This window comes from Stegastes partitus, unplaced genomic scaffold (genome assembly GCF_000690725.1).
Source record: "Stegastes partitus isolate 25-593 unplaced genomic scaffold, Stegastes_partitus-1.0.2 Scaffold809, whole genome shotgun sequence".
NCBI classification, from domain to species: domain Eukaryota; kingdom Metazoa; phylum Chordata; class Actinopteri; family Pomacentridae; genus Stegastes; species Stegastes partitus.
Window position 1 is genome coordinate 28270 of NW_007578540.1, and position 26067 is coordinate 54336.

The following is a 26067-nucleotide window of genomic DNA, read 5'->3' on the forward strand; positions in this document are numbered from 1 at the left end:
CTAAAAACAACACATTCCCACTCCCAGCTCTTTACTTTTTAACACACCGGCTACCCCTTTAGCATCACTTTTCATCATGCATGGTCGTGCATTCTTGTAAATAAAGTCGTGTAAGTCTTCTTAAGGAGAGTGCAATGGTGTCGTAACTCAAACACAGGACTTTGAACCAGGATACTGAGCCGCAAACTTGTGTGGGGCTCTTATCTTTTTTGATGTCAGTGACTTATTAGGTTTTTATATTGTTATTTTCATTTTCAGTTGCTCTTGGCATGCCCGATTTTTCGTGGGTACAAAAGCATGCTGTGCAACTTCAGCCTAACATCTTGCACCCTTTGTTGAAATTTTTAAAAATAAATGTGTTGTCATTTCATCGTGAGCGGTGACTCCATGCAAAATGATGTAAAAATGATGCTGGACAACTTCAGTCTACTATTCCTTGTTCATTTTCCAAGTATTGTCACAACAATATTCAAAAATGATTGGAGAGGTCGAGGGCAAACACTGGCAGCAACAGCAGCTGCAGAACTGAGACAGATCAAGGAGACAATGTAATGTTACCAGCAGCAAAGCGGTTATAAATAAGGGCCCATCTTTGAGCGTCTACCACCAGAACTCTCTCTCGCCGCCTTACCCACTGACATCCCTTTGCCCGCAACTTCAACAAGTGCCAGACAACCTTTGTAAAGAAGAGCCTGTGCAGTAATCACTAAATAAATATGACTTATCTCTACAGTGGGGGTGTGTTCTGTAGCTCATGGTTTTAAATAGATCATGTACAAAATTCCTGACGACTTTCGTACCATACAGTATATTTGCATGTTATGACTATTTGATCCAGACAAAAGCAGTTGTAGATGATCATAAACTACAAAACTACTTTTTTGGATAGATGGTACTTGGTTAGGAATAAATCAAGGTTAATGATTAAATGCATGTTGGGAGGCAAACTGTCTCAACCTTCTCGGACAACTTCCTCCTCCATGATCTACCTCGATGACGAGCTCCATTGCATCTAAATGATGATTAGTTTGCCTCAAAAGGAGAGACGGTGACAACACCAGCAGAGAACATTTTGTTCCAGCCTAATGACATCTATTTAAGATGTTGAGGGAACTCTGTAGAAACCCATCAGACTGCCCTGCACATTCGAAAATCACACCAAGGGATACCCAGTGCTTCAAAAATGTGTATGTGAAGGACCACGGAGGGAGACTGTACCGCTAAAGACTCAGCACACGAGCCTACAATTGAACTGAAATGAAACTGTGTTAACTTAATGTGCAATTTGTAACAAAAACCACCAAACAAAATGTCCTGAATGTTCCTAAATGAAATTACACTGCAACAGCTGCAATAACAATTACAGGTAACTAATTTTTATTGCAACTGAAAGGGGAAGTATATTAAGACTTTTCTGTGATACAGAGCTCTGGTTAAACTAGCTTTGCTCTGCGGCAGAAAACACTTTGATTAGCTGAATTGTGGAGGACAGAAAGTAGCTACCGTATCATTATTATGAAACCCCACTCCCTACATTAATGCGAGCCATTTTTGATCAGGGTTATTTATTTGCCATTCAAGCTCGCCAGCTAGCAATCTGTGGTTTTGGCTCTGCACATTTAGGTTAAACTCAAGCATTGAAATTATATCTCCAGCTCTGTGCCTCTGTTGGATTAACTTAAAAGTCTGCTGTAATGTCACATGTTCTACTTTTTTGCAAAAAAGGAGCATCAAACACTGACAGATCGATGGAGAATCACATTGAATTATCCGCATGTGTAATTGCTGCATATTTGACTTTATTTGAAGTGCTTCAAGTGCCAGTTTGTAAAAATAGCCTCCATTCAGAATAAAAATCTCCACTGGATGATTAGGGGACAGGCTTGGCTAAGACTGATTGCCGTGGCCTTTCCAGAGCTATTCTGGCTCTGCTGAGTGTGTGCCTTCCACTCAGCATTGATCTATCGACCCACAGTCCAGTAAAACCTCGCTCAGACCAAAAGGTGAATCGCACACACGCACACAACAGCAGCCACACACGCAGCCCGAGCCCATGCATGCACACGCAAAACACACAGACACAGACTAACAAGCATGTTGATTTTTGATGACAAGATTGATGCAGCCTCTCTGAATTCTCCTTGCGTCAACAATAGCCAGCAAACTGTGGCTCGGCGTCGTGCGCGCGAGCGCGTGCAGCCGCGTACCATTGAGCAGCCTTTTGTAGGCTTTTGTGACAGCGATGCAATCACCGCAGTGTAATTGGAATTGAGCAGTTCATCCATGTAACTGCGCGGCTCAGTAGGTAGGGTTAGGAAAGCGATTGCTATTGTCTGCTGTAATGAGATGCAGGTTGACGATGCGGGGTTAAAGGTTGCTCATAGCAGGCGTATCCGTCCTCATAAAAATACTTTCGAGATCCTGCCAGGGTGATCAACACTGACAAACACATTTATGAATAACTGCAGAGGGAGCGTCATTATGGGAGAAGTGTAAAAAAAAAAAAGAGAGAGAGAGAGAGAGAGAGGAGTCGGTTTCTTCAATTTGGCCTTCTCTGCTCAACACTCCACTGCAATTTTCTCCATTGCTAGTGTGCAGCAACAAAAGCTTACGGCCTCAGTCTGTGTGTAACTGCATCCTGGACTGCTCCTTTACAGCTCTGTCATGGCCGCACTTTTGCTCGCTTTATGTCTGCATTTCAACACCCCCTCCCTCCCTCCACCTCGTCCCCGGCAGTCAAGTGTGCAGAGGAAAGCCTGCTTTTTACAGCTCTGTATTTACAGTGCACATGCGTCGGGTCCACAGGTCTGTGCGGTACACTCAGATTGTCTGGTAACACAATTTCCTGTGTGGTTTCTACGGCTGCTTTGACTATCTGAGCTAAGATGCATATTCAAATCTTCAGTACATCACGGTGGTCGTGCAAAACTGTGCATGTTTATTACATTAATTAATAACATGAGGATTTGTCTTTGTCTTGCAATATAGAAAAACGAGTAATGCAGCACCGACTTTGGCTCGAGGAACATGTGTAACTGCTTTTTCATGTTTAACTTTTATAATTAATCAGTAGATCAATAGTTTGTTGCATCTCTAAGAAACTCAAATATTCTCTGTGATGAAGCAACAAACAGGAGAAACTCTGACACAAACAGAGAAGCGCCTGAGATGAACCCCAAACCAATTGCCTTTTTCCCCCCTTGAACAACAATTACTGCTAATTATCGGCTCCTCTGCTCTCCTTGGCTTCTGCCTTTAGCACTCGAGGCACGTAGCGCACATCTATCCGCTCGCTTCTCGGCCCATTCGTCTCCCGCTCCATCTCCCTCTCTAGCCTTTCGCGCGCGCAGTCTTCACATCTGCCTGTAACCAAAACACGCGCAGGAGGAAGCCGGGGTGTCGCCGGGCCTGATGGGACAGCGTGAGTTCTGTGGCGCTTTTCATTATTCATGCCCGCCCCCTTCTTCCTCGTCGCAGTTTCCCCTTCTTCCTCCCCTCGATCCCCTCATCCGCCCTTTTGCTCTCGCAGCGTGCGATGGATTTATTAGAAGGTATTACCAAGAAGGCCCGGCGTTACATCCTGATGGACCCGATGCGGGAGGGAGGTAGGTGAGAGGGAAAAAAAAAACAAGGAGGATGAATACTTGGAGAGGATGTGGAAGAGATGAAACACAAGAGGCTGCACAACAGCAACACTCATGAGAGGAGACAGGAAGCCAGACAGAGAGAGTGTGTTCTTTAAAATGCATTTTTTATAATCCGTGCCTGCAACAAGACACACAGTGATGGTTTAATGATGCTATGTGGCTTCACTGAAGCTGCGTGTCGGATCAACATGAGCATTGGCTTGTGCTGTCATGACATCCCTCTTTGCGCTGAGCCTGTTTCCACCTTCTCTTTCCCCTCCGGCATTCAATTCCTCTAGCAAACCCTCAATACACCTGTCTCTTTTTGTTTCTGTCTCTTGCTGTTCATAAAGGAGCACATCTGCTTTGCACCATAGAGGAGAACCACAAGAGAGAAGATTGTGGACTGTACAACTCTACAACTGCACACACACACACACTTGGGTGACTGTTCTCAACCTAGATGGAACATTAATGATGACCAAGTCGGTGTACCAGTGACCGTTCATTCCAGATTATGGCTCTGTGTTTGACACAGCTTAATGGCGCACACTGTGGACGTGCACGGCCAATATTAATCTTCCTTTGAGAGAGTTGCACGGTTTAACACACACATAAAAGCACAAACACGCACAAAGCGCACATTCCCTGAGGCGGCAGAGGCGAGCCAGTGTGAATAAGTGTGTCACGGAGTGTGTGCAAATGTATACAAGTGCTTTTTTTTGCATTTGCATACATGTCGCTACGTTTGCTCATTTATGGGTATGCATGCACATTTAAGTGACACACAAGATGTTATATCGCGCCATTTGCGGCATCAGAAAGCTCCGGCAAAAGACACGGGCTCTTCCCTAAGCTCATCAAGCGCCTCTCAGAGCCGATAGACTGGAGCTTACAGCGCCAGCAGTCGTTGCTGCTAGAGGCTACACCACCGAGAACAAAGCAGAGGCTCTACGAAACATCACACAGACCGGCGCGATCCAAACCCCCGAAGAAGCTCTCCGTCGTGCCGCTCATTGTGCCGAGGACTTATCGGGCCGTTCCTGAATAGGACGCACTAATAGAATTATGAGGAAGGAATGAAAGGAGAAGAAGAATGGAGGAGATGTTTCTGTTGAGAGCCAGATTCATTTCCAAAAGGAGGCAACGTTCTAATAGACATATGTTCTAGTCATTGTGCAGGCTCCGCTCAATAAGAAACATGGTTGACACTGAATGAACTCTCAGGCAACGGAGTAAAAGCACCCGGAGGAGTCACATCCACATCTGTGATTGGGTTGCAGGCAACATGGAGAAAGAGAGAGGAGGGGGGGAGATGTAAACTGCAGGCAGTGCTATTTCCAGTGAGGTTTGATGCTGAGCGAGCAGGTGGAAAAGTAAAATTTCAAGTCGCGTACAGACACACGGACTACCTGCTGTCTTCCACAGACACACACACAGCTAGTGAAGTGTGTGTGCAGGCCAAGGCCAGAGCCGTCTGACTATCTGGAAACAGCTGGACATGGCTGATCGACACTGGTGCACAGCAGAGGACCTCACACTGGAGTCAATCAGACCAGCAGCGTGACACAATGTGCTTTAATAGTTTATAATGCACTTGGGTCCTGTCTCATGTTATTAACTTTGTAATAAAGTGCAGGCAGCCATTTAGAATGCATTTACTGAATTTATAGTGCCTAAAGATTGTATTTTTTCCTGTGTTTTGATCCAAGAAATGCGTAATGAAATACTGTCATTAAAAATTCTAATTAAGAAAAGTCTATAGGTGCAAAATGGGCGAAAAAAAAAAAAAAAATCCCTAATGCCTTATTATCGTCTTATTTCTTTTGCAAAATGAGAATTCACGAACACTGCCCCCTCACAGAAATGACTGCCGGCATGAAAATTAGACTCAAAATTCTCTTCACAGCAGGTTCCGACATCTTTGCTGAGTCCACCTTCCTCTCTACAAAGTGCCTGCTTGCTGCTATTTAGAAGACAGCCTTGTGATTTGCTCTTGAGCTTCCATTCATCAGTGGTGTGCGCTGAGAAGAGTTCCTGCAAGCATCAATAATTTGGGCAAATAAGGCAAATTACACCATGTCAATTAGAGGGGACAGCGTGCTCTTCTCAGTTGCAGCCGTAATTTGTGACTGATAAGATGGGTATATTCTCACATAAAAATTAAGTCTAGTACAATTTCAAAATATGCTGCTTTTCCCAAATGGGAGGAGATGACTGAAACCGTTTGAATTCAAATGTAGTCATTCCCTTTAAAATGAATCCTTCAGCGCTGCGGTCTGGCAGTGTATGTATCCTTATGTATGCCTTCGTGCAGGCAGGGCCGGTACAAGCTGCAAGCTGCTCCTACATTACTCACATTGACACACAAATGGCTCCATGAGCACCAATTGTGAGCTAGATGGATAACAACATGTCTGCACTTTGTGCACAAGATGAGGTTTTATATGACACACCAAAGCCCTTGGGGATATGCATATGGCAAATTGGAAATGTAGTTATCCAAACATTTCAAGGAGCCAGAGCCTTGGTGAAGGCAGAGCTAATCTCATTGGTTGAGATCTCAGCGGGCAGAGCCATCAGAGCACCACGTTAGTTGATTTGATAAATTGCATCGCAAACGGAAGCAACAAAATGACAAAAATAAATTCAAATGCAAGTGGTAATGGCTGTTTTTGCTGTTGTATTTTCTGTAGAGTAGCAAGTGACAATTATTTTCTCACTTGTTTGACAAAATGTTTTCATATTTAGTAGAAAATCATAAGGGAAAATGCACATCCCAACATCAAAATGATGTTAGGACTCTTCCAAGCATATAGGGCTGAAGCAGGACAGAGATATGAACAGAAATCCTGTAACCTCCCCAGTTTCTGACCACAAACCTCTTCAGTCATTATCTGGAAACGTGCATGTGAGGTGTGAGCCTTGAGGTATGTGGTGACTGAATATTGTATCTTGTGCCCCCCAGAGTCTTCGCATGTGCTCCAAATGGCACCATAAGTATGGCCGGGCTACATGTAGATGCCATCAGATTGCCTCTGATTGGGGCTGAAGTCATCCCTTCTTCTCTTCTTGTCTTTCATGTTGGCTACATTAGTGACAGGAGAGTAATCAAAGCTGCCATTAATGCATGGCCATTTCCTCTGCCCTTGTCATGCAGGCCCACAGGGCACGACTATGCTTCCACTGGACTGGAGTTGGGAGGGGGGAGAAAACGACTAAAACCACCCAGCTAATGGATTTTCCTCATTTCCTGTGGTTTTGGACTTGAAAGAAAGAAAAAAAAAAATCTGAGATGCTGGTTGCGGTAAGACTAGTGATTTGTTAAGAGTGCAAATTTAGAGACAAAAGGGTCTATCTTTTAATCCCCATAAACTGAAGTCCATGGCTGACTGGTTCTTGATGTGGTCGTCAGGTTTTAGCATCATTGCTGAGTGATCGGAGCGCATTAAGCCTCTTCTTGGGCAGCTTCTGTACGATAAATAAATAGCAAGGGAAACATATGAATACCTGCCAACTAAATCGTTACCAAACAAATATGTTTGTAAAGGTGTGTAATAACATGTTGAAATTCAACTCCTGTGGGAAACCCTGAAAAAACCTGCTCAAGTTAGGTTATCGATAAATGACTGTTGAAAAATCACAGTACCAGCCAGTATAATGTGAAACATAAATACAACTATTACTGTTTTTAGTATTTTTATGATGATGACAATAATAATGATGATGACAATTATTATTATTTGTCGACGTAATAGCAGTGTTGTCATTATCACCTGTTCAACAGAGTTTATTGTTTTCTCATGGCCAGCAATTGCAGAAACCGTATCACACCCAGTGAAGGCGTGACAGAAGAGCAGGTAGCCCTTCTGTCTTTCAGAGAGCGATTCTTCTTAACAAGATCAAATGGCTCTTATGACGTCCGACGGATCCAAGAATCATATTGGTGAAGAAATTGTTTGGTGACGATTTAGTTGGCAGATTTGTGAAATATCTCATAAAATGTCCTTACTATAAAAGTAACACAGGTGAAATTTGATTAAAGAAAATTATTCTTCACTCACAAGCAGGACTTAAATGAGAGGATTGATACCACTTTTACGTCTGCTAATTTTGATGCTACGAGGTGTGCTAGTCTGTGACCACTTGGGCCTCTTATCACACTTGTGCACATCCCTGGTGAAGGCTACGGTGACTGGTGATTGCCCTCGTAACAGGCTTCTTAGTAGGAAATCTATGTAGTGAAAAACAACACCTGCATTAACAAACTTGACATTGACATGCATGCTTAGGCCCCTGCAGAGTCCTGGTTCAGGTTCAGGCTAATCACTGGGAACTGTGGGCAGGTTGCAGCAGCTTAGTGCTGTCTGCTGCTTTTACTTGCTTTCTTTATTTAACGTGTATCAAGGTGAGTTGCTGCCTTTATCCCTATTCATTTTATTTATGTGTGCAAATATATGTTTTGTGTTTGTTTTTTATAGTTGTGGTCACATTAATGATGATAACCTTGATAAACAGGCCAAATTGGTAACATTCTTTTTTCTCCTTTATTAAAAATAGGTCATTAAAAAAATTGCAATATGAAACATTCTACCACGATAATTTTTAACTACATCATCCAGCCCCAAACCGAAGCTTAATATCAAAGAAACAGCCTTCATCATGGCCACAGTTTGCATGATTTCTTTCATACACTTAACTCCAGACGCCGCACCGGATTACTGTTTTGAAAGTTTCTTCCAGATAATGCCATAACAATCACTGCTTTGTGTGACCAAACGGGATCCTGCCTGACAGTTCACACACAAGCCACCTGCTGCAGTGCTGCCGCTGCCATCGGCTATCTGCAGGTATCTGTTTGTAGAGATTAGTGGAAGCAGCTGATGATGCAGGGGGCAGCGCTCGCACCCTCTCTCACAACTCCACCACAGAACGGACACTAAACAACAAGTCTACACTGAATGGAGCGTGCATTCATCTCAACAACTGCTCTTTTTCTTTTAAACATTTTAAATCCATGCAAAATTCAACGTCTGGACCTAAGTGCTGGCTTCTGGCATCTATATTTAACATTAATGTCAGAGTGTGATGACGGGTTTTTTTCTCTATTCACCTGTAGTGCCTCGCCTCATTCCGAGCGCCTGACAATGATGACAGAGTGGAGCTGAATCCAAGACAAACCATTTATCCCAGCTGCCACCCAAGTTGCCTCTATCTCTCTTTCCCTCTTTCTGTTTCCAAGTCATTCACTACAAACAACCAGTTTTTTTTTTTTATCTTGTGCCTGCTGTGCACAATTTAATTTAACTCTGCCTCAACTTGTGAGTTGCTTTAATCAATTCTAGCTTAAAATTACCCACCATCCACCGCTGCGCCAGTCCCCGGCATTAAACCTAAGTCTTTGTCCCGGTGCTCTGAACACGGGCTGCAAAACTATGTGAGTAATTAGTAATGCAACCCCCTCCAAATTCTTTCATGTCTGGATTGAAATTTATTGCTGAGACAATTAGTCTAATTATACTGTTTGCCGCGTGGCTAAGAAGGCGGTGGCATGCCACTGTAGCAGGATCCAACTTGTGTGCTTCTGTGTGTTCCCCGTGTTTTGACTGATATGTTATTGCAAACGCAGAAACGCAGGGGTTGTGTTAAAAAATGCGCACGGATGCGATTTGGCAACGACGCAACATGGTAGGCGACGGGCGCGTCTGATTTATGGCACGCAAATCTCTGCGGATCACAGCTCACACCTCATAGCCAAAGTAATACACACTTGACAAGAACGAGCGTTTAAATGTGTATTCGTCTGTTGTTTCTGGGAGGGGGGAAAAGAAAAAAAAAAACACAGTGAGGGGCAGCAAGGGATTCAGAGCCGGAGAGTTGCTCTGAGAAACAGCAGAAGAGAGCACCGAGAGAATGAAAAACAGAGAGAAAAGCCAGAAAAGTGAGTTGGCAGAGAGACAAGAAGTAATAAAAAATTGTGTGGTGAGAAAAAAAACATAAATCAGCGGAGCACAAATCAAGGGATTTTGGAAAACATTTGTAAAAAAGCAGCGAACGAAAGACCGGGGAGGACGGGGATCAAGGCCTGACTGACTGCTGCCGGGGCCTGTGGTGTCCTCAAATCTCAGGGCTGTGTCTGGTAAATTGGTGGGTGGGGTACACGGTGGCTGTTGATAAGCAGATAGAAAACAGGGCTCATAGCCTATAAATACACAATAAATACACATAGGGAAACCCTGAAGCCATGGGACGAGCATGGCAGGGGTGCAGAGGGAGGGAAGGAAGGCTTTACACTGTGAACTGCAAAAACTACTTACAGAGAGAGAGATGGATACAGGTGGAAACAAACCAGAAGAGGGCGAGAAATAGTGGAATCAAACTGAAAGAGGAAGTCGTCCTGGTGCTTTGACTTGTAAATATACAAGTGACCAGCTTGCTCAGATCTCACTAACATCATGAGTCAGTCGTTCTATTACATAAGACCATTAAACAAGGGAAGAGTACATCTTACTCCTTCGACCTCAGAGGAACCAACCCCCCCCTTTTTTTTTTATTGTACCACCATTATAACCTCACAAATACAAGAGGAAACCGAACAGATGGAGGCTGCTGGAAAGTACAATATGAAACTGACCTCGTTAAGCATTTATAAGGACTGTCTGGGAGGTTTTATGAGCAAAGAAAAACAAGTTTTGCGAGAGGAGGAACAATAAACGACAGATTCAGATTTTCCAGAGATGCAAGAGCCGCGAGAGTAAGTGGAGGCTCACAGGAGAGGAGGAGGAGGAGAGGGACGGCGTAGTCTACAGCGAGCCTCTCTCTCCCAGCTGAATCACTCATATCATATCAGAGAAAATGAGAGGACGAAGGTGTTGTTGGAGGCAGAGAGAGCAGAGCTCTCCTCTCGCTTTCAATTCTCCCAAGACCAGAGATTGAGGGGTGTGGCTGGAGGAAAAAGGAGTGATGGTTAAGAGAAGTGACGGGGAGAGAAAAGGGACAGAGAAAAACAGGAAATAGCCTAGGGCGGAGGTTACAAAAGAAGCAGAGAGGTGAATGAAGAAATAAAACGGTAAAAAGCTAGAAGAAGAATGAGGAAAAGGAAAATAACTTGAATGGTGCTGCCTCAATGAGCCTGGCTGGGGGAGATATAAGATCACGCTGACAGATTTACCACACCAAGGATGGATTCCTGTACTTTTTTTTTAAAGCAACACCTGCATGTGCTGATGTGAATGGAAGCAGCTTTTAATCACTACACTCATGAGCAACGGAGCAAATGAAGCAAACGCATCCACATTATTCAGTTAGGTGGAGCAAAGTTCTGGTTTTACCGCCCAACTTTTTTCCCTTTTCCAGAATCCACAGTCCATGCAGCCGAGTGATTATATTCGGTCTGTATCGGTGATCATTTCACTGTTTTCAACCGACAAAAACAAGTTTAAAAAAAGTCCCATATTTTTTGGGCCACCCTTTGAGTCGGTTAAGTCGAAGCCATCACGCAGCCTCAGCCGCAGCCGGCTTTGGCTGTCGAGCCCAGTCTGTCAGCCCACACAAGAGTCTGGCTGTTTACAAAGGTGAGAAACATGCCATTTAGCTTAACTGCAAGCACTGACTGAGAATAGAACACAGGAAACGATACGCCAGTGTAAGTTAAATGAGCCTGCTTGACCCAAACTTTAAATTAGCTAAAAGTGGGGACTGTACTGCCGCTGAAACGCCGGATCGATTTGCAAGTCAACATTGCTTAACGTTGCCAGCGGCTTGCTGATCAGACAGGATTCGGCTGTGAAAAGGGGATGAATCAGATTTGGCTCTTTTAAGCGTATTGTAGCTATTAACAGGGCTGCCAGCTTTCAACCAATTGACCGCGATGTCTTGGCTGACACGTCTCCTCAGTGTTGTGTGGAGGTTGCCTGTAGAGCGGCAGAGCGGGTGGTGGTTCCCATTTCTCGCTTATCAGAGTCTTATCACGCTCACACTCAGCATCCCGAGGAAAGTCGATTGTAGGGTCCTGGATGGAGGCTCTGACCTCAGATTCAGGAGAAGCAATAAGAATTCTGTCCTGGTGGTGGAACGGTGGACCAATTCTTGCTGAGGGGGTTGTGGGAGTTTGGCCATCCAGTCCATGTGGCTGTTGTAGACTTATAGCCATGTGGGAACCCTAATGAGGAGTACTGCTTTGACACTTTACTCCAAACCATAAAGCCCCAGATATAGTGCTACAAGTAATATCAGGGAATAACCAAAGCCACAAGTCATCCTGAATGTCTAACAGGCTTCACAGCAATCTGTCGAATAATATTAGTGGAAGAACCAACTGACGGAGCAACAATGGGATCCCCAGTGAGGCTAAGAGGCTGTAACTTAGGAAGATATCCAGCTATGTTGGACCTCCACTTCTATTAGGTTTGGCTGAACTTTGGAATGCATTTTTGCACAGAAGGAGGTCTGTGGATTTTGTTCTCCGTCTTATATTGGTATTCCGTCACTAAGGGATCTCTCTCCAGCCAGTGAGGACAGGAGGAATGATTACAGCGACCAAGAACTCTTTCATTGTACATGTGGACATATGGACATGCTTTTAAAGGAGCCATATTATACAAAATCTAGTTTTTCATTGTTCTTTTTTGTTGTTGTTTTTTTGTTAACTGAATTGCTTGTTCCCTGTGTATCTAGAGACCAAAAAAATATGAAAAAGACCATCCTTTTGTTTCTTTCTTTCCCCTCATGGATCAGAAAGTATGTTTCTGAACAAGCCATGATGTCAGAACAGAATAAGTTCCACCTACAGCCGACTCCTCCGCTGAGCTTCACAGACCCTGCGTGCCATATCATATTTTTACTTTACTGCAGCTGCCCTTACATCGTATGTACTGTTGCGTATATTCCGTCGCAACATTGCACCTTGAGCTTTGACTGTCTGGCCGTCTGTATCCGTTACATTACAGACTGTGCTTGTTTATAGTGGCGCGAGACATGCGTGACACTGTGCAGAGGATTGTGGGTCAGAATGGCCAGAAAAGCCCGCCGGCTTGCACGCTTGCAAATTGTTTTATAGTGATGTAAGAGGACATCCTGGTGGTTCTGACACACTAGTACATGGAGAGTGGGAGTAGGTGCAGACAGAGGTGGGCCTTTGGTGTTGTTTCTGAGGTGGGTGTGGGCAGCAGCAGGATTTAAAGTTGTAGACACTGAAGCAGCCTGTCTGGACTGAGGCAAAGGGTACAGGCATAATGAACGATCTGTGTGATATTTTGAGATGAAGCACACTTTTACATTTCCATAAACTTGTTAAAAAGGGGAATAATATGACTTGAAAAAATGAACCTATCACCTCACTGTTTGAGGTACACAAATTCTAAAATCCACAACAGCTGATCAGCTATTTCAGGTTTATACACAGAACATATCAGCAGCATGTAGTTAAGTCTACATTAGCAAAGAGACTTTTGCAAGTGAAGTGCAGCAGCCAACTGGCCGTAGAGACACAAACTGCCGCTCAGTTCCCTGTGTGCTGTCACGCATTTTCCAACAAGAGAACCGAGCAGTAAATCTTCATGCAACATGCCAATTTCTCTTCTGCCTTGAGAAGAACTGGCCTGAAAAACGCAGCTAGCAACAGTAACTAATGATGTACACACCGTGACATGCTCGTTTCATTTAGCGAATAAAAAGTACGTAAGGGAGGAAAAAAAATAAAAAAATGGAGGATCTGTGTAAATTTGTATATTTAATATGCAGTTCTTTTCTTAAGCCTGTTGCACTTAGCTGCAGCTTTTCCATTACTGCACTGCTGAATAAAGGAGCGAATAGTGGCTGAGAGCTCAAACAAACTGCTTTTAATGTTTCCTTACACACTGTGACAGAAGTGAAAGCCCTTCTTCAGACTGACTAATAAATTATGAGTTGTACTCTTATATTTAGGGGGAGGGGGAGTGTTTTGGATGCTGCCGGTGTAAAGTGCTCTGCCTGCTTGAGCTGTTCGTGGACGGTGAATTAGGGGAGGACATGTGGAATTAAAGGTGAAAGTTCCGGCCCGTAGTAGACTCCAGGCTGTGATTTTACCGGACCATTACTTTGAATGATGACTCGGCCACGCCCCCCTCTGAAGTTCGCTCGTGCTTGGACAAGAACTGAGACTCCAAAGCTCATATTTGAATAAGCGCTGGGCAAACACCGTAAAACGCCTCCCCTCCCTCGCACACGCTCTTCCTGCACAGAGTTAACTGAACACACAGAATCACAGTTGGTAGGGAATCTCTCTCTCTCTCTCTCTCTCTGGCTCTCTCTGCACACTAATCCGTGCCATTTTGCCAAGCTGCTTTCTCCTCGCTGGGTCTGACAATGCTGAAGTCACTTTTCCTCCCTCCTCTCTCGCTCTCTCTTTTTTTTTTTTTCTTTTTTGCAAACAACAACAAATCATAATCCTTTGGTGAGCCCGACCATATGGTCTTTTCTTTATCCTTTCTTTATCCACACCCCACTGACATTAATAATCTGTAGGACCGGGGAGATGGTATAGGGCCAAAACAGTCCCAACATTCACATAATCTTGCTGTCGTTTTTGTGCTTGTTTTGGCCGAAATAGACATTCTCGCTGAAAGTGACGGACTGATGTGGCGGGGTTTTATTGTGAGTTATCACGCTGCAGGACCGATTAAATGAGCGACGTTTAAATCGAGCCAGATTGCAACAACAAAAATGACAAAACAAGGTGACATTGTTGATTAATCCATGGAGATTTCTTAGTACAATGCACATTCTTACACATTATACTTTTCTACTTATGTTCATATTTTTAGGACATATTTTTCTACTATTTTTTTCTTCTACTGCTTAAATTACTAAGACTTAAATGGGAGCAATTTCCCCTCAGGGTCAGTAAAGTTTTTCTGATTGTGATTCTGATAAAGCTTTGCAGCAATTTTAGCTCATAGTTTCACAACTTTCCTCTTGCAGGCAGCTGTTGTCAGTGAAAAGCTCTAAAACTCACTGTACACAACTTGCAAGCTGGTGAAATAGAAACATATAAATGCTAATTGAACTCAAAATGTACAGTAAACTATAGCTTTAGGGCCAAAATATCAGCGATGAAGACACGACTTCTGTATTTGCAGCTTGTTGAGGTCCCCACAGGCCTCAATAACAACTTCAAGCAGAAATATTAAAGCACAATTAATGTTAGTCAGTAGATTGGTCCTTTCATTCTCTGACTGGCTAGAATACGGCTCCATATTATTGCATTTGCTGTCACATTACAGCGGCGGCTGTTGTTTTTGTTCCAACAGGGAGCATCAATGTGCCGATAGAGCACCTATAAACTGTAATGAAACTTAAGTGTTAGACAAAGTTACAGCGAAGGCACGCCAATAAAAAACGGGCGACCCAGTCTGAGAATATTATTGTGCCACTTAAGCAGCACATCCCGAGTGAAACAAATTACATGCTGTCCTCACTTTTAAATTATGTTTCTTTCTAAGACTGCTGTTTGAGCACATCCAACCTTTTTTTTCTTTTTTTGTTTTTCATTCTGTTTCATGTGAGGCAGCAATTCATGTTGAGACTTGGGCGTTATGAGTGGCTTTTTAATCTTCCCATCTGAGGCTGGTTGCATCACTTGTTTTGACTATCCAACCTCCTTCTTTTCCTCTTAAGAGAATGTTGGCGGTGAGGCTCAGGGGGGAGGAGGTGGAGTATGCAGATATTGAATTGTAAAAGCACAACTTTCTATTTTAATCAAGTTCCTGCAAATATGCAGAACTGTGGAACAGATGTTTAATCGGTGTCTATACCATAGGCAGAGTGCTGACAGCTGTGGTTCACACAACCTCTTTCCCGCTCTAACCCTAGTTGCCACTCTGCTGTTTGCTAATTACGTATCACAACATGCCTCCATAATGCCACGTTCCTGAATGCCTCCCTCAGAGGGCGACTCTTCAGGGGGAGAGAAAGCCTAATTAGACCGAGTGTCCATCTACCGAAACAGAGAGGTGGAGGGTGACTCAAAGAAATGAGATAAATGCAGTGAAAAAAAAAACACAGCCAAATACCTTGCAGTGTTATAATTAAACCTGACAATCAGGAATGTAGGAGAGCGACGGGTGAACATGGTATTTTACCTCCTGCTTCATTACAGTCTAATGATCCCCCTTAGGTGTTTTCCCTGACACTAACTACAGCTTATAAAAGGGATCAGTTTCTGGCAGTATGAAGAGACAGGGAGCTTTAATGGCTAGTGAAGGTGAAGACAGAAAGCAAGGAGGAAGATCACAGGAGAAACCTGGAGCTCTGCTGCAAACCAGACCGAAGCTTCAACACACTATAAAACGTCGGACACTTTTTCAACACAGAGCTGGCTCTGTGCCAGCGGCAAGGAAACAGATACTGTGTGTTCTGTTGGAGTTTCACCTTCTAAATGAAGGTGCTTTCTCCTTCTATAATTAACACACCAGCAGTTGACTGATTATTGGCCCAGCTAGTTATCAAATCCAATATCCAGCATCTTTATGATGATCTGTATTGTTATGTTATGTAACTGATTTTAAATGACATAAATTAATTTAAAAATGCACTATCTTCATGCAGCTGTCTTCATCAGTAGTCACCACATTGTGGTTTTGACCAATGTCCCACCCACAGCACGATCTGATTGGTTACACCCCACCAATAATACTTTATTAACTCGTGGTCGAACAATTCTGCACTTTTTCAAATATCTATATCCTTATTTCTTTAAACGATTCCTAATAAAATAATTTACAAATATACATCTTTGGCTCTTAATAAATGACCTCTTTCTGTCAGTCGTCACCTCTCTGTGGTCTCACCTAAAGCACGATCTGATTGGTTACACCTCACCAATAATACTTTATTAACTCGTGGTCGAACAATTCAGCACTTTTTCAAATATCTGTATCCTTATTTCTTTAAACGATTCCTAATGAAATAATTGACAAATATACATCTTTAGCTCTTTATAAATTACTTCTTTCTGTCAGTAGTCACCGTTCTGTGGTCTCACCCAAAGCACGATCTGATTGGTTACGGATGCGGTCGCCGATATATCGTGCATCCCTAATCTGAACAATTTTTAACTGCAATGCATTTATTTTACAAATGTGTCTTATTTTGTTAAATTGTTGATAATATCTAAGAAAATCTGTGGAAAAATAGTATTATTTTACATGTTGACTGTTAAAAAAACTAAACTTAAAAACAAAAAAACAAAAAAAACTCAAACAGGACAAAACTATACATAATGTCTCGGGATGCACGATATATATCAGTGACCACATCGGTATCGGCCGATATTAGTGTTTTTTCTGATATATCGGTATCGGTCCAATGAACAAATTTAGCTGATGTGAAAAACCGATGATTGTCTAACATTAGCGCCTTCGTCTCTACATTTGATTTTGCTGCTATTTCACAGATGTTTTTACTTAAATGGTCCTTTAACATTAAATATGTTTAAATATGTTTTGCGTAGCATATGAAGAAGTAATGAAGAACGTAATGAAGAAGACTATGTGGTCTAATTTTTATGGGCTTCTTCTGAATAGTTTTCATGTTCTCACAGTGCTTACTTATACTCATTTTTGAGTGTGAACAAAAAATTGGATATCGACATCGGTAACATCTGTTATCGGCGATATCAGAAATCTTCATATCGGATATCGGCCAGAAACTTTAATATCGTGCATCACTAATAACGTCCATATAAAAACAACAACAACTGTATTTTGATAATAATTTGTTCTTTTACATTGTCAATTTTTACTGTATTTAAATCAGCAAAAAACATTGTTCGTTGTTGTTACTGTTCACCGGTTTTGAAAGTTTTTTTTTAACAGATATTTTTTACAGTGTAAACACTTTCACCCTGAACACATTTGGAGCTGTTCCTCAAACTCTGGGAGCGTTTACAAGTTTGTTTGGCCCAAGCATCCAGCCAGCCTCAACCAATACAGGTGAAAAAGCTTCGTCCAACAGAACTATGCTGCTGTTTCTGAGCAATAAAAATGTATCTAGGCCAACAGCTGAAAACAGCCCATAATTGCAAGGTTTGAATAGCATACGAAGACAAACGCTGACATCTGACAGTCGAGCAAAACAAATTGCAGTCAGGACTGATGCTCGGACTCAGTTATTTCTTCATACGCTCCCAAACTGGCGTAAACAGCCCAGAAAGTAAATGAGTCCACGATTCTTGGCTCCGGTTAAAGGGACTAAAGTTCGATTTATTTAGATTCGCCCTGCTGCCAAATATCCTTACTTCACAAGATGACAGGTTTCCAAAACTCTGTCCAGTACACGAGCGTGATGTGAGTCAGTTTTGTTTACAATTCCTGGTTTGCTTGTTTCTTGTATCGAGAGAGCAAACGAGCCACAGATAAAAAATGAAAATAAAAAGAAGTCACGATTAAAGGTGTGAATTTTTTTTTTAAAGTTCACTATCAGCCTCTTGAATGTTTGTAATCTGAGCGCCGGTGTTTCCACTTAAGGCAAGTATGCAGCAACAAATACAGGACACACGATACTGTCCTCCTCTCCCCTTGTTCATCGACTCTGGGAAGACATTAAAGGCTCGTTTGGAGTCATGAAATACTCTGTACGCCTTTGCTTCCAACATCTGGTCCTCAATAAGAATGGCACCGTGGCGGGCTGGGCTCAGGCCAGATGAATCAATGTCTGCTGCTATTGTCACATCAACTGTTGAGGTGTACGGTGTCCAGACAGAGACAGAGTAAAGCCTGCCTCTGACTGACAGCTCCTTCAAAGCAAAGAGACAAGATGACAGATGGTATCAAAGCCTGCATTCCCACAGAAACACAGAGCTGGATCAGGTTTTACTCAAATGTTTATGGCTGAGTAATTAAGCTTCTTTTTGATTATTTCGAAGAAACAATGAGTTTATCTGGGATGAACTGCGATTGTGGCGGAACAGGAACAAGTTGCCTCTGAGACTTGCAGAGAAACGGCAGCGCAGCCGAGATGCGTGTGCGTGTGCGGCTCTGGCGATTGCTCAGGCACATACGCACAAACACACGCACACAGATGGCAGAGGAATTTAGCCGAGGCTTTGATATGCAGATTGGATGCTGGCTTGTCATTTCTGCTGGCTGCGACGCCGCGTTATCGTTCCTTCAGCACAACATTAGAGCTGATAACATTTACCTGAAGGGGGCAGTTGACTGATAACATCGTCAAGACATTCCTGCTCCTGGAAGGCCCTGCTCGGGCCGGCATGGTAACAGTATCGCTGCAGAGCGGCGCCCGTGCTGTGTGCGCACACACCAGTACAAACACACTCACAGATCCGCACAAGGAGACAAAGAAATATGAGCACTTTCTCCTCCTCCTTGTCTCCTAGGCAACTATAGTATGAATACAATGACAGCTGGGACACTGCATGTCCAAAGTCATCAGAGGTGGCAGTGACACTGTGACTCTTACAGACGCACTGAGATTCCAGTTGCAGCGGTGCAGAGTGTGGAAGTCCTGAGAGGAATCGATGCTGATGTGGGGGGAAAGTGTTAAATATAAGAAAAGGAGGGAACGCCTGCATCTAACAGACATGTCAAAACTTAACGATTATGCTAATCAGCCACACTAATTAAAAGTGGCACTCTGTGCTAGAATATATTACAGTGGAAAACATCACCGGCTTACTAATATCTACATTCTATATAAATCATGATGGCTGATTACTGGGGATGGCAGAACGCCAACGGTACATTAACAGATTATTACACTGGGATACTTGCTCATGTGCAGCTTCCCCCCATCCCCACCAGACCATAGATTAGTTGCATAAGCTTCTGTTACTGAGTGCTCATAGCATGTTTTTCTATAGTGCAGTGGGCCTGAGGTCCTCACTGCTTATTGTCCATTACATTACTGCCCATGACAACCTCCACCCAGTTTCAACCCTCTGAAAGCCAAACGGTTTCCAGGCATTTCCTTAGTCGTGTCACATTTTTTTTTACATTTTTCACTGCAATATAAAGTCGTGCACTTCTATGGAAGCAGCACAACAACAGCTGGACGATAGAACTCAGAGATGTAACCAGCAAATTTGAATTTCTTTTATTATTCAGTGCACAGAAAATTGAATAAAATCAACATGTATAATATTTTTTCCAGCTGCCCATGCATTTTACCCATAGTGGTGGAAAACACGATGGTGGCTCTGCAGACCACAGATACTTACATACTTTCATTTTCACTTTGTTTCTATTTTTGTCCCCTCTCTGCTCTGTGCAAACACTGCCTGCAGTTCAACCCTATTCAGCTAAAAAGTCCGTGAGTTTTTGTCACATGACGTCAGGTCAATGCTGAGTTACTACTGAAGAGACAAGCAGAATTTTGATGTATTTATTTTTGACTTTTTAAATGAAATATGTTGAAGAAAAATCACAGTTTTAAGCTTAGTTTGGTCAAGTTTTCCGCTGAAACAGTTCATCACAGGTGCGTAGTTCAAAGATCGTTGGAAAGTGAAAAATCTGATGGTTCTTCCTCTTTTTACAGTTTCTGGCCCGATAAATGGTATGATATGATTTTGGCAATTGTATTTAAAGACAGCATGCCTTTGAAACCAACTGGCAGCTGTTGCGGTTCAGAGATTTCTGTCAGAGTGGGTCACTTTAGACTTTATTTTTAATTACAGCATATTCAATAGATGCACTTGTTTGGTTAAAAGGTAGCAATAAATAGGCAAAACACAACAGAACATAAAATTCACCTAGCCCAGGAAGCTAAAGGTTTTTTTTCCTGTCCTGTGTGGATTGAGAAATATATGTCCTCCATCTACAGAAAAAAAAAGGTGTTCATTTTGTAGTCTTTATGCTTCAGTGATGTGGGTAAAAAGCCTTTTCATGTAAGCTATTCTTCTGCTGACATGCATTTGAAAGCATAAAATTTAGGCAATACAGAAGGAAAAAAAAACACTATTTAGGGAAAGTGGCGTACGACCCGTTTTGGAGGTCTGAATAAAAAGTAAAGATTTACTGGAACCAGGCCACTGAATTACCCAGTGAGCATGGCTGCCCCGTGGCCCCACCCCGTTTAGTATCGATCCTTTCAACCTTTGGAAAATAAAAAAATTGGTTAGGTTTAGTATTTTCCAGCACGTTTTGAATGACGTGAATCAGGCAAAAAATATCAGCTTTGTCCAAGTGTGCTTTCTCTCGCAGCACACATCTATTTTTCAAACATTTTCGGGACACGGTGCAGCGCTAATGCACCCATTCTGCTCTTATCATTAATTTATCTATAATGAATACAGGTGCATTCATCTGGCATCCAGTGACACTGAAAACTAGTGAGAATTACTGTTGCATATGTGGTATTTTTTTCTAAGGTTTTTGGCAGCATCACGGGAAATTTCAGCATTTCAGTTTTGTCAGTTTTTCCTCCATCTCTGCACAAATGCAACAAACAAGCAAACACATTTTGGTAGAAAACACAGTGCGGCTGTGCTCTACATGATCCTGCTGCACCGCTGGCCTACACTGTGTCACAGTCTCTGTAGGGAAGACGGGAACGGGGTCAGATTACTAAGCCTGAGGGCTCCATTTGATCATACAGTATGTATCACTCCGCTGCACTTTGAAAAAAAACATGCTCAGCTACTGCAAATTTCATCTTCGCGATGACCGCTGCGTGTTTGTCTGCGCTTCATCTGTGGGTTTTCTTTTAAACTGTACACACATTTTTTCTGCTTATTTTTTTCTCCCTTTATCCCACAAACACTTTCATTTCTGCTTCAGCAAAAAAAAAAAAAAAANAAAAAAAAAAAAAAAACTACTGCATAGCGCACAATAATACCTCGGTGAAGCAATTACAACATAGGGGAGACAGTCAAAATATTAGGCAGAGAGCCGAGCAAAGACGTGAGTGCTGCTAAATCACACATCTCACAGTGGCTATAATTTTAGATTAATTATTCAACTATCAAACAGAACCCGTGCTACGGCACAAATGAATAGAACTCAGATCTTTCCTGAGGTGAGGCAGTGTATTTACAAGTGATTATTCATGAAACGTGTGCACGCTGTGTTGCTTTTACAGTCCAGGCAGACTCATATTCTGGTTATGAGAAGCTGGAATAAATGGCTAAGACTGCTGGGAAACAAACATACAGGAGTGGAGATAATTTCTGCCGTGTGCTATTTTTATTACATTTATAATATTGTTTATTTGTGCTCCCAGAGCTGGTTGTTATTTATACTATCTAAAAGCTGCTTATATCTGATATAACCTTTGGATTAAAAACATGTAATGCATGAAAATACATCCACAGTGGTTTCATTCATGTGCTTCCTATTGTACGCTGCACACGTATACCGGAAAGGGTTTAATTACTATATGCACCGTATATATCCAATTATTCTTGTGATAGTGTTTCAGTGCTTGACGTCACGGTTCGCTGCAGGTGCCAAAGTGTCCAGATATGTGGGCCGGCACTCTGAGAGTTAACGCGTCACTTTCTAGTCCCCGGTTCAGCCGCCATGACGCTTACTTTCCCTTATTTCCAAACAGAGCTGCACTCATCATCTGCACTCTGAATGACTTGTCCTGAGGCGGTTCATCCCTTTATGTCCTGACTCAAAGTCAAAGCAGAGGCACAGAAGACCTTGTAAATACAATATCACACGATAAACAAGTGCACACGCTGACAAACAAGCAGCCAACTAAGTATACATAAATAAAACTAAGAAGCAAAAAAAAACGGAGCTTTGTCCACACAGGAGTTGCGGTTGTTTAACTTCCGTTTTGCTCGGGAACAATCCTTGAATTGTCCTGTTTTCTTAACAGTTTTCGCCTCGTTCGAGGACAAATCCGGGCAGCTTTAAGCGAGGATAATAGGGGTTTTTGTTGAGACATGCCCTCACCGTCTCGAGACAAAGCTCCTTCAATCTTATTCTTTCACCTCCCACGGCTGATGCAGCTTGATGATTCAACATTAACTCGCATACGCAGCCAATTTCCCACTAATATTTCACATTTAACACAGACATTTCCTCCAGGCTGTTATTTGTGCTGCTGTCAATATGTTATTGACACAAACGAGGTGACATTATGTGGCTCCCGTCTCTTGTCTCCCCGACATGTCAATCAAAAATTATTCATGGGCCCGACTCGGCACAGATATAGATCTCAGCGAGGAGGGGCAGCGGAAAGAGCAGATATCTCTTCTAGGAATACTCGAATTGATTTGCGTGTGACTGAGCCGACAGTCGGCTGATTGACAAGCGATACAATTAAGTGGAAGCAAGAAGGAGCGGAAGACCATCATTATATCAATCATCAGGCTCTCTCCCCGCCTCCCTTCGTCAATCATCTGCGCTCATCGTCTAACAGGCTTTGTGTGTTCTGAGACTAATTTCACTGTAAATATTACAATCATGTCTCCGCGGTTCACACCGGCGCAAAGTCAGGATGACAGAAAAACAAAAGGAAGAGGAGAAAAACAGGAGGAGACAAACAACGAACATAAAAGATGGGCTTCACTATGCAGGCACTCATGCTCAAAGTACCATAAAGCACAACTCAAACATCATATTTTCATTTCTATACACACAGGTACTTGTGCCAAAGGTCTCTAGTGCTCCTTAAGGTGTTTCCTGCATACCTTTTTGTTGTACTAAAAGGTACACGGACATTTCTGACAGCAAAAGGCACATTATATGTATTAGTATTATTTGAACTTGAAGGTAAGCCTTTTCAAGGTACAAAATGTTTTGCTGCTGGAGTGGTCCTCCCAGAGGGGCTCTACCTTTTCAAGTAGTACATTTTTTTGTTGCCATTGGCTACCAGTCCAGCCTCAAGCAATAGTCATTTTCTCGCAGTCATTTTCTGTAATTGATGACCCTTTGGGCTGCATGGCATCGAGTTAACCAGAGTTTCTAAGCAGGATTTCACAGCGGTGAGCCAATCGCAAAGAAAAACGTGTGAAATTATTTTTATGCCAGACACCTGATGGTTGGGATTATGCAAGCCTTGTGTGACCACTTAATGTTTGAATTAAAGGAAAATTACACAGTTTTCTGATTGTTATCTTATTTGAAGCTTTCTGTTATGTAATCAAGAAGTTAATATCTAAATGTATGCAGACGACTTGATGATTTATGTATATGTTTATCCTAAAGATATCTTTACAGCAGCTATTAAAAATGTAATATGCTTGTTTGTTTTTTTTATCTGAAGCAACCTCATTTATATAAAAGAGGGCGGAGGATGTGCTGCACAGTAAACATTTGGGTGTGGTTCTTGTTTTTCTCTCATAACGTTTGATGTCAACCATACATAAACTCAGCCCACATTTCTACTTGTTTTGTTAGACTTTTTTTTTTTTAAACCAGCTTTGTTAATTGGGATTTACTTTACTGAAACATAAAAGGCATTTGTGTTTATCTAACGGTCTGTAGTGGCAAATAAAATGCATAGATTTCTGCAAACTAGGGTAACAGTGACTCATTGCGTTGACTGTACGTGGACTGATGAGGCTTACTGTGGTGTGTAGTCACCCCCCAAAGGCCCATTCTGAGCCAGGAAAACCCTCTGCAGACTTACATAAGCATGAAAGCCAATTTCACTATACTGTTATTTCCTAAATGTAGCATGCTTTTTTTTTCATTTAAAAAAAACCCCAGACTTTACTGTGTCACCCTTCATTTCTTTTGATTTGGCTTTTGTCTAATTTTAGCGTCTTAGTAAGAGTCTACTGAACTCCATTCTTCCAAAAAAAATATTCCCAAATTTGGTGCTTTGATCATGGTCGTATAAAGTGCTCTCAGTCATGTTAGTCCACAATCTCCCATAAGTGCTCAACTGGGTTAAGATTTGATGACTATAACAAATGATTCACATCATTTACATCAAACCATTCGCTGACCCTTCATGCCCCCATGTTTGAGATATTGTCATCCAGATAACGGTGACCACTCAGAACAACTTTCTTTTGATTTGCAGTGATTCTTCTCCTCTGAGGGGACATGTGGCGCCAAACCATGCCAGCAAAGTCCCCCACAGCTTAACAGAGCCACCAGATCCCCTCACTGTAGGGGTCAGGGGCTTTTTTTCATATTTTGTCAGCCATCTGTAAATATCTCAAAGCATGGTTGCTTTGCAATCTACAGGAATCAGTCCAAAAAATCATCATTTATTTCAGCACACCCTTACAATTAGCACCATAGTCGAAGCATAATACTAGGCTGTTTGGCTTTTGTTCAACCACAGCAATACAGTTTACAATTTGAGAGAGTGTGTCCTTGTATCTCTTCTTTTAAAGGCCCATCTGCTGTTTATCTTTTTTTTTATTATTTTAAAAAGTGTGTCTTTGTCCCCAACTTGAAAGCATGCAATGTTTGTTTGAGAAGAGTTTTAAAAATGCTGTATTTCAAGGTCATTTCAGTCCTGACCGCAGTCGTAACAGGATGCAGAGGATGACGAGGATGATAATTGAGCTTAGTCATCAAACTGAATGTTATTCAGGTTACAGCGCTGCTTGTTGTGACAGACAGCGCAGCCGTGATGGTTTCATCTGTCTGCTTAAGCAACACGAGGCTGGGCATCAGCGGGGATGGTTAGCCCAGTTCCATAAAGCCTCTCTGATCCTACAAGAACTGCAGTGTTCACAAATATTGCAAAACAAGCCAGGAGTTAGATTAGACTAGTTAAGACCCGGTTTAGTTCACGTCTGGAAAACTGGACCGCAGACAGCAGGGTTCAGTGGCGTGATTCATCTGTTACATCACGGTGGACAGGTACTGTAGGCCTCGAGCTGATTAAAGCTCTGTCACATAATCACACAGGGGTGTATTTTTCTTGTTGAACACATAAAGAGGAACGCTGACCGTAGTATCTGATCATTTTCTCCCTTTCTCAGAGGACAAAAAAAAAAAGAAAGAATACCTAAAAGATCGATACAAAAAAGCCTGTTAATGGATTTCTGCATCTGTGCCGTTCGGTAAAGAACACACCGGAGAGAAAAACAAACAGCGGACAGAGCTGCACAGCAAAGGGGGGGAATGATGGAGAATGCTGAGAATGAGAAAGAGACAGAGGAGCCGATAACCAGACAGAGCAGCGGCGGCGAGCGAGAGCAGGTTTCCACAGATACGCGGCTGGTTGGAGGGTCGATGGTTACCCAGACACCGCATGCATGCCTGCCTGCCTTCGCTGCCTGATTGCCTGGCACGCATTTGCATTAGGAGTTGAGAGGAGCCGAGCAGAAGAGCACAGCCGGGGAAGTCTTTGATCTCTCAGCCTCTGTCTCTTTGATGCACCATGTGGAAACACACCAGCAGATTTTTTGGGAGCGAGGAGATGATGTTGGGTGTTAAGTGGAAGGGTGTGATTGTGTGGATGTTGGCGCGTGTGATCTCAGCGAGGGCAGCGATGTATACGGCTGGAATGACTGCGCAAATCTGTCAGG

The 26067-nt window shown here is 42.6% G+C and overlaps 1 protein-coding gene and 1 long non-coding RNA gene across 2 annotated transcripts in view; both read right to left on the minus strand.

The window, feature by feature from the left end:
* The window catches only part of LOC103365080 (extracellular serine/threonine protein kinase FAM20C-like), a 63490-nt gene that overhangs the window by 25406 nt on the left and 12017 nt on the right, over positions 1-26067 (minus strand). The window lies entirely within an intron of this gene.
* LOC103365079 (uncharacterized) lies at positions 5653-24642 on the minus strand. The gene is made up of 4 exons (XR_520583.1): positions 24567-24642; positions 23937-23941; positions 18282-18290; positions 5653-5663 (listed from the first exon to the last, which is right to left on the minus strand). It is a non-coding gene; the product is annotated as an uncharacterized LOC103365079 (long non-coding RNA).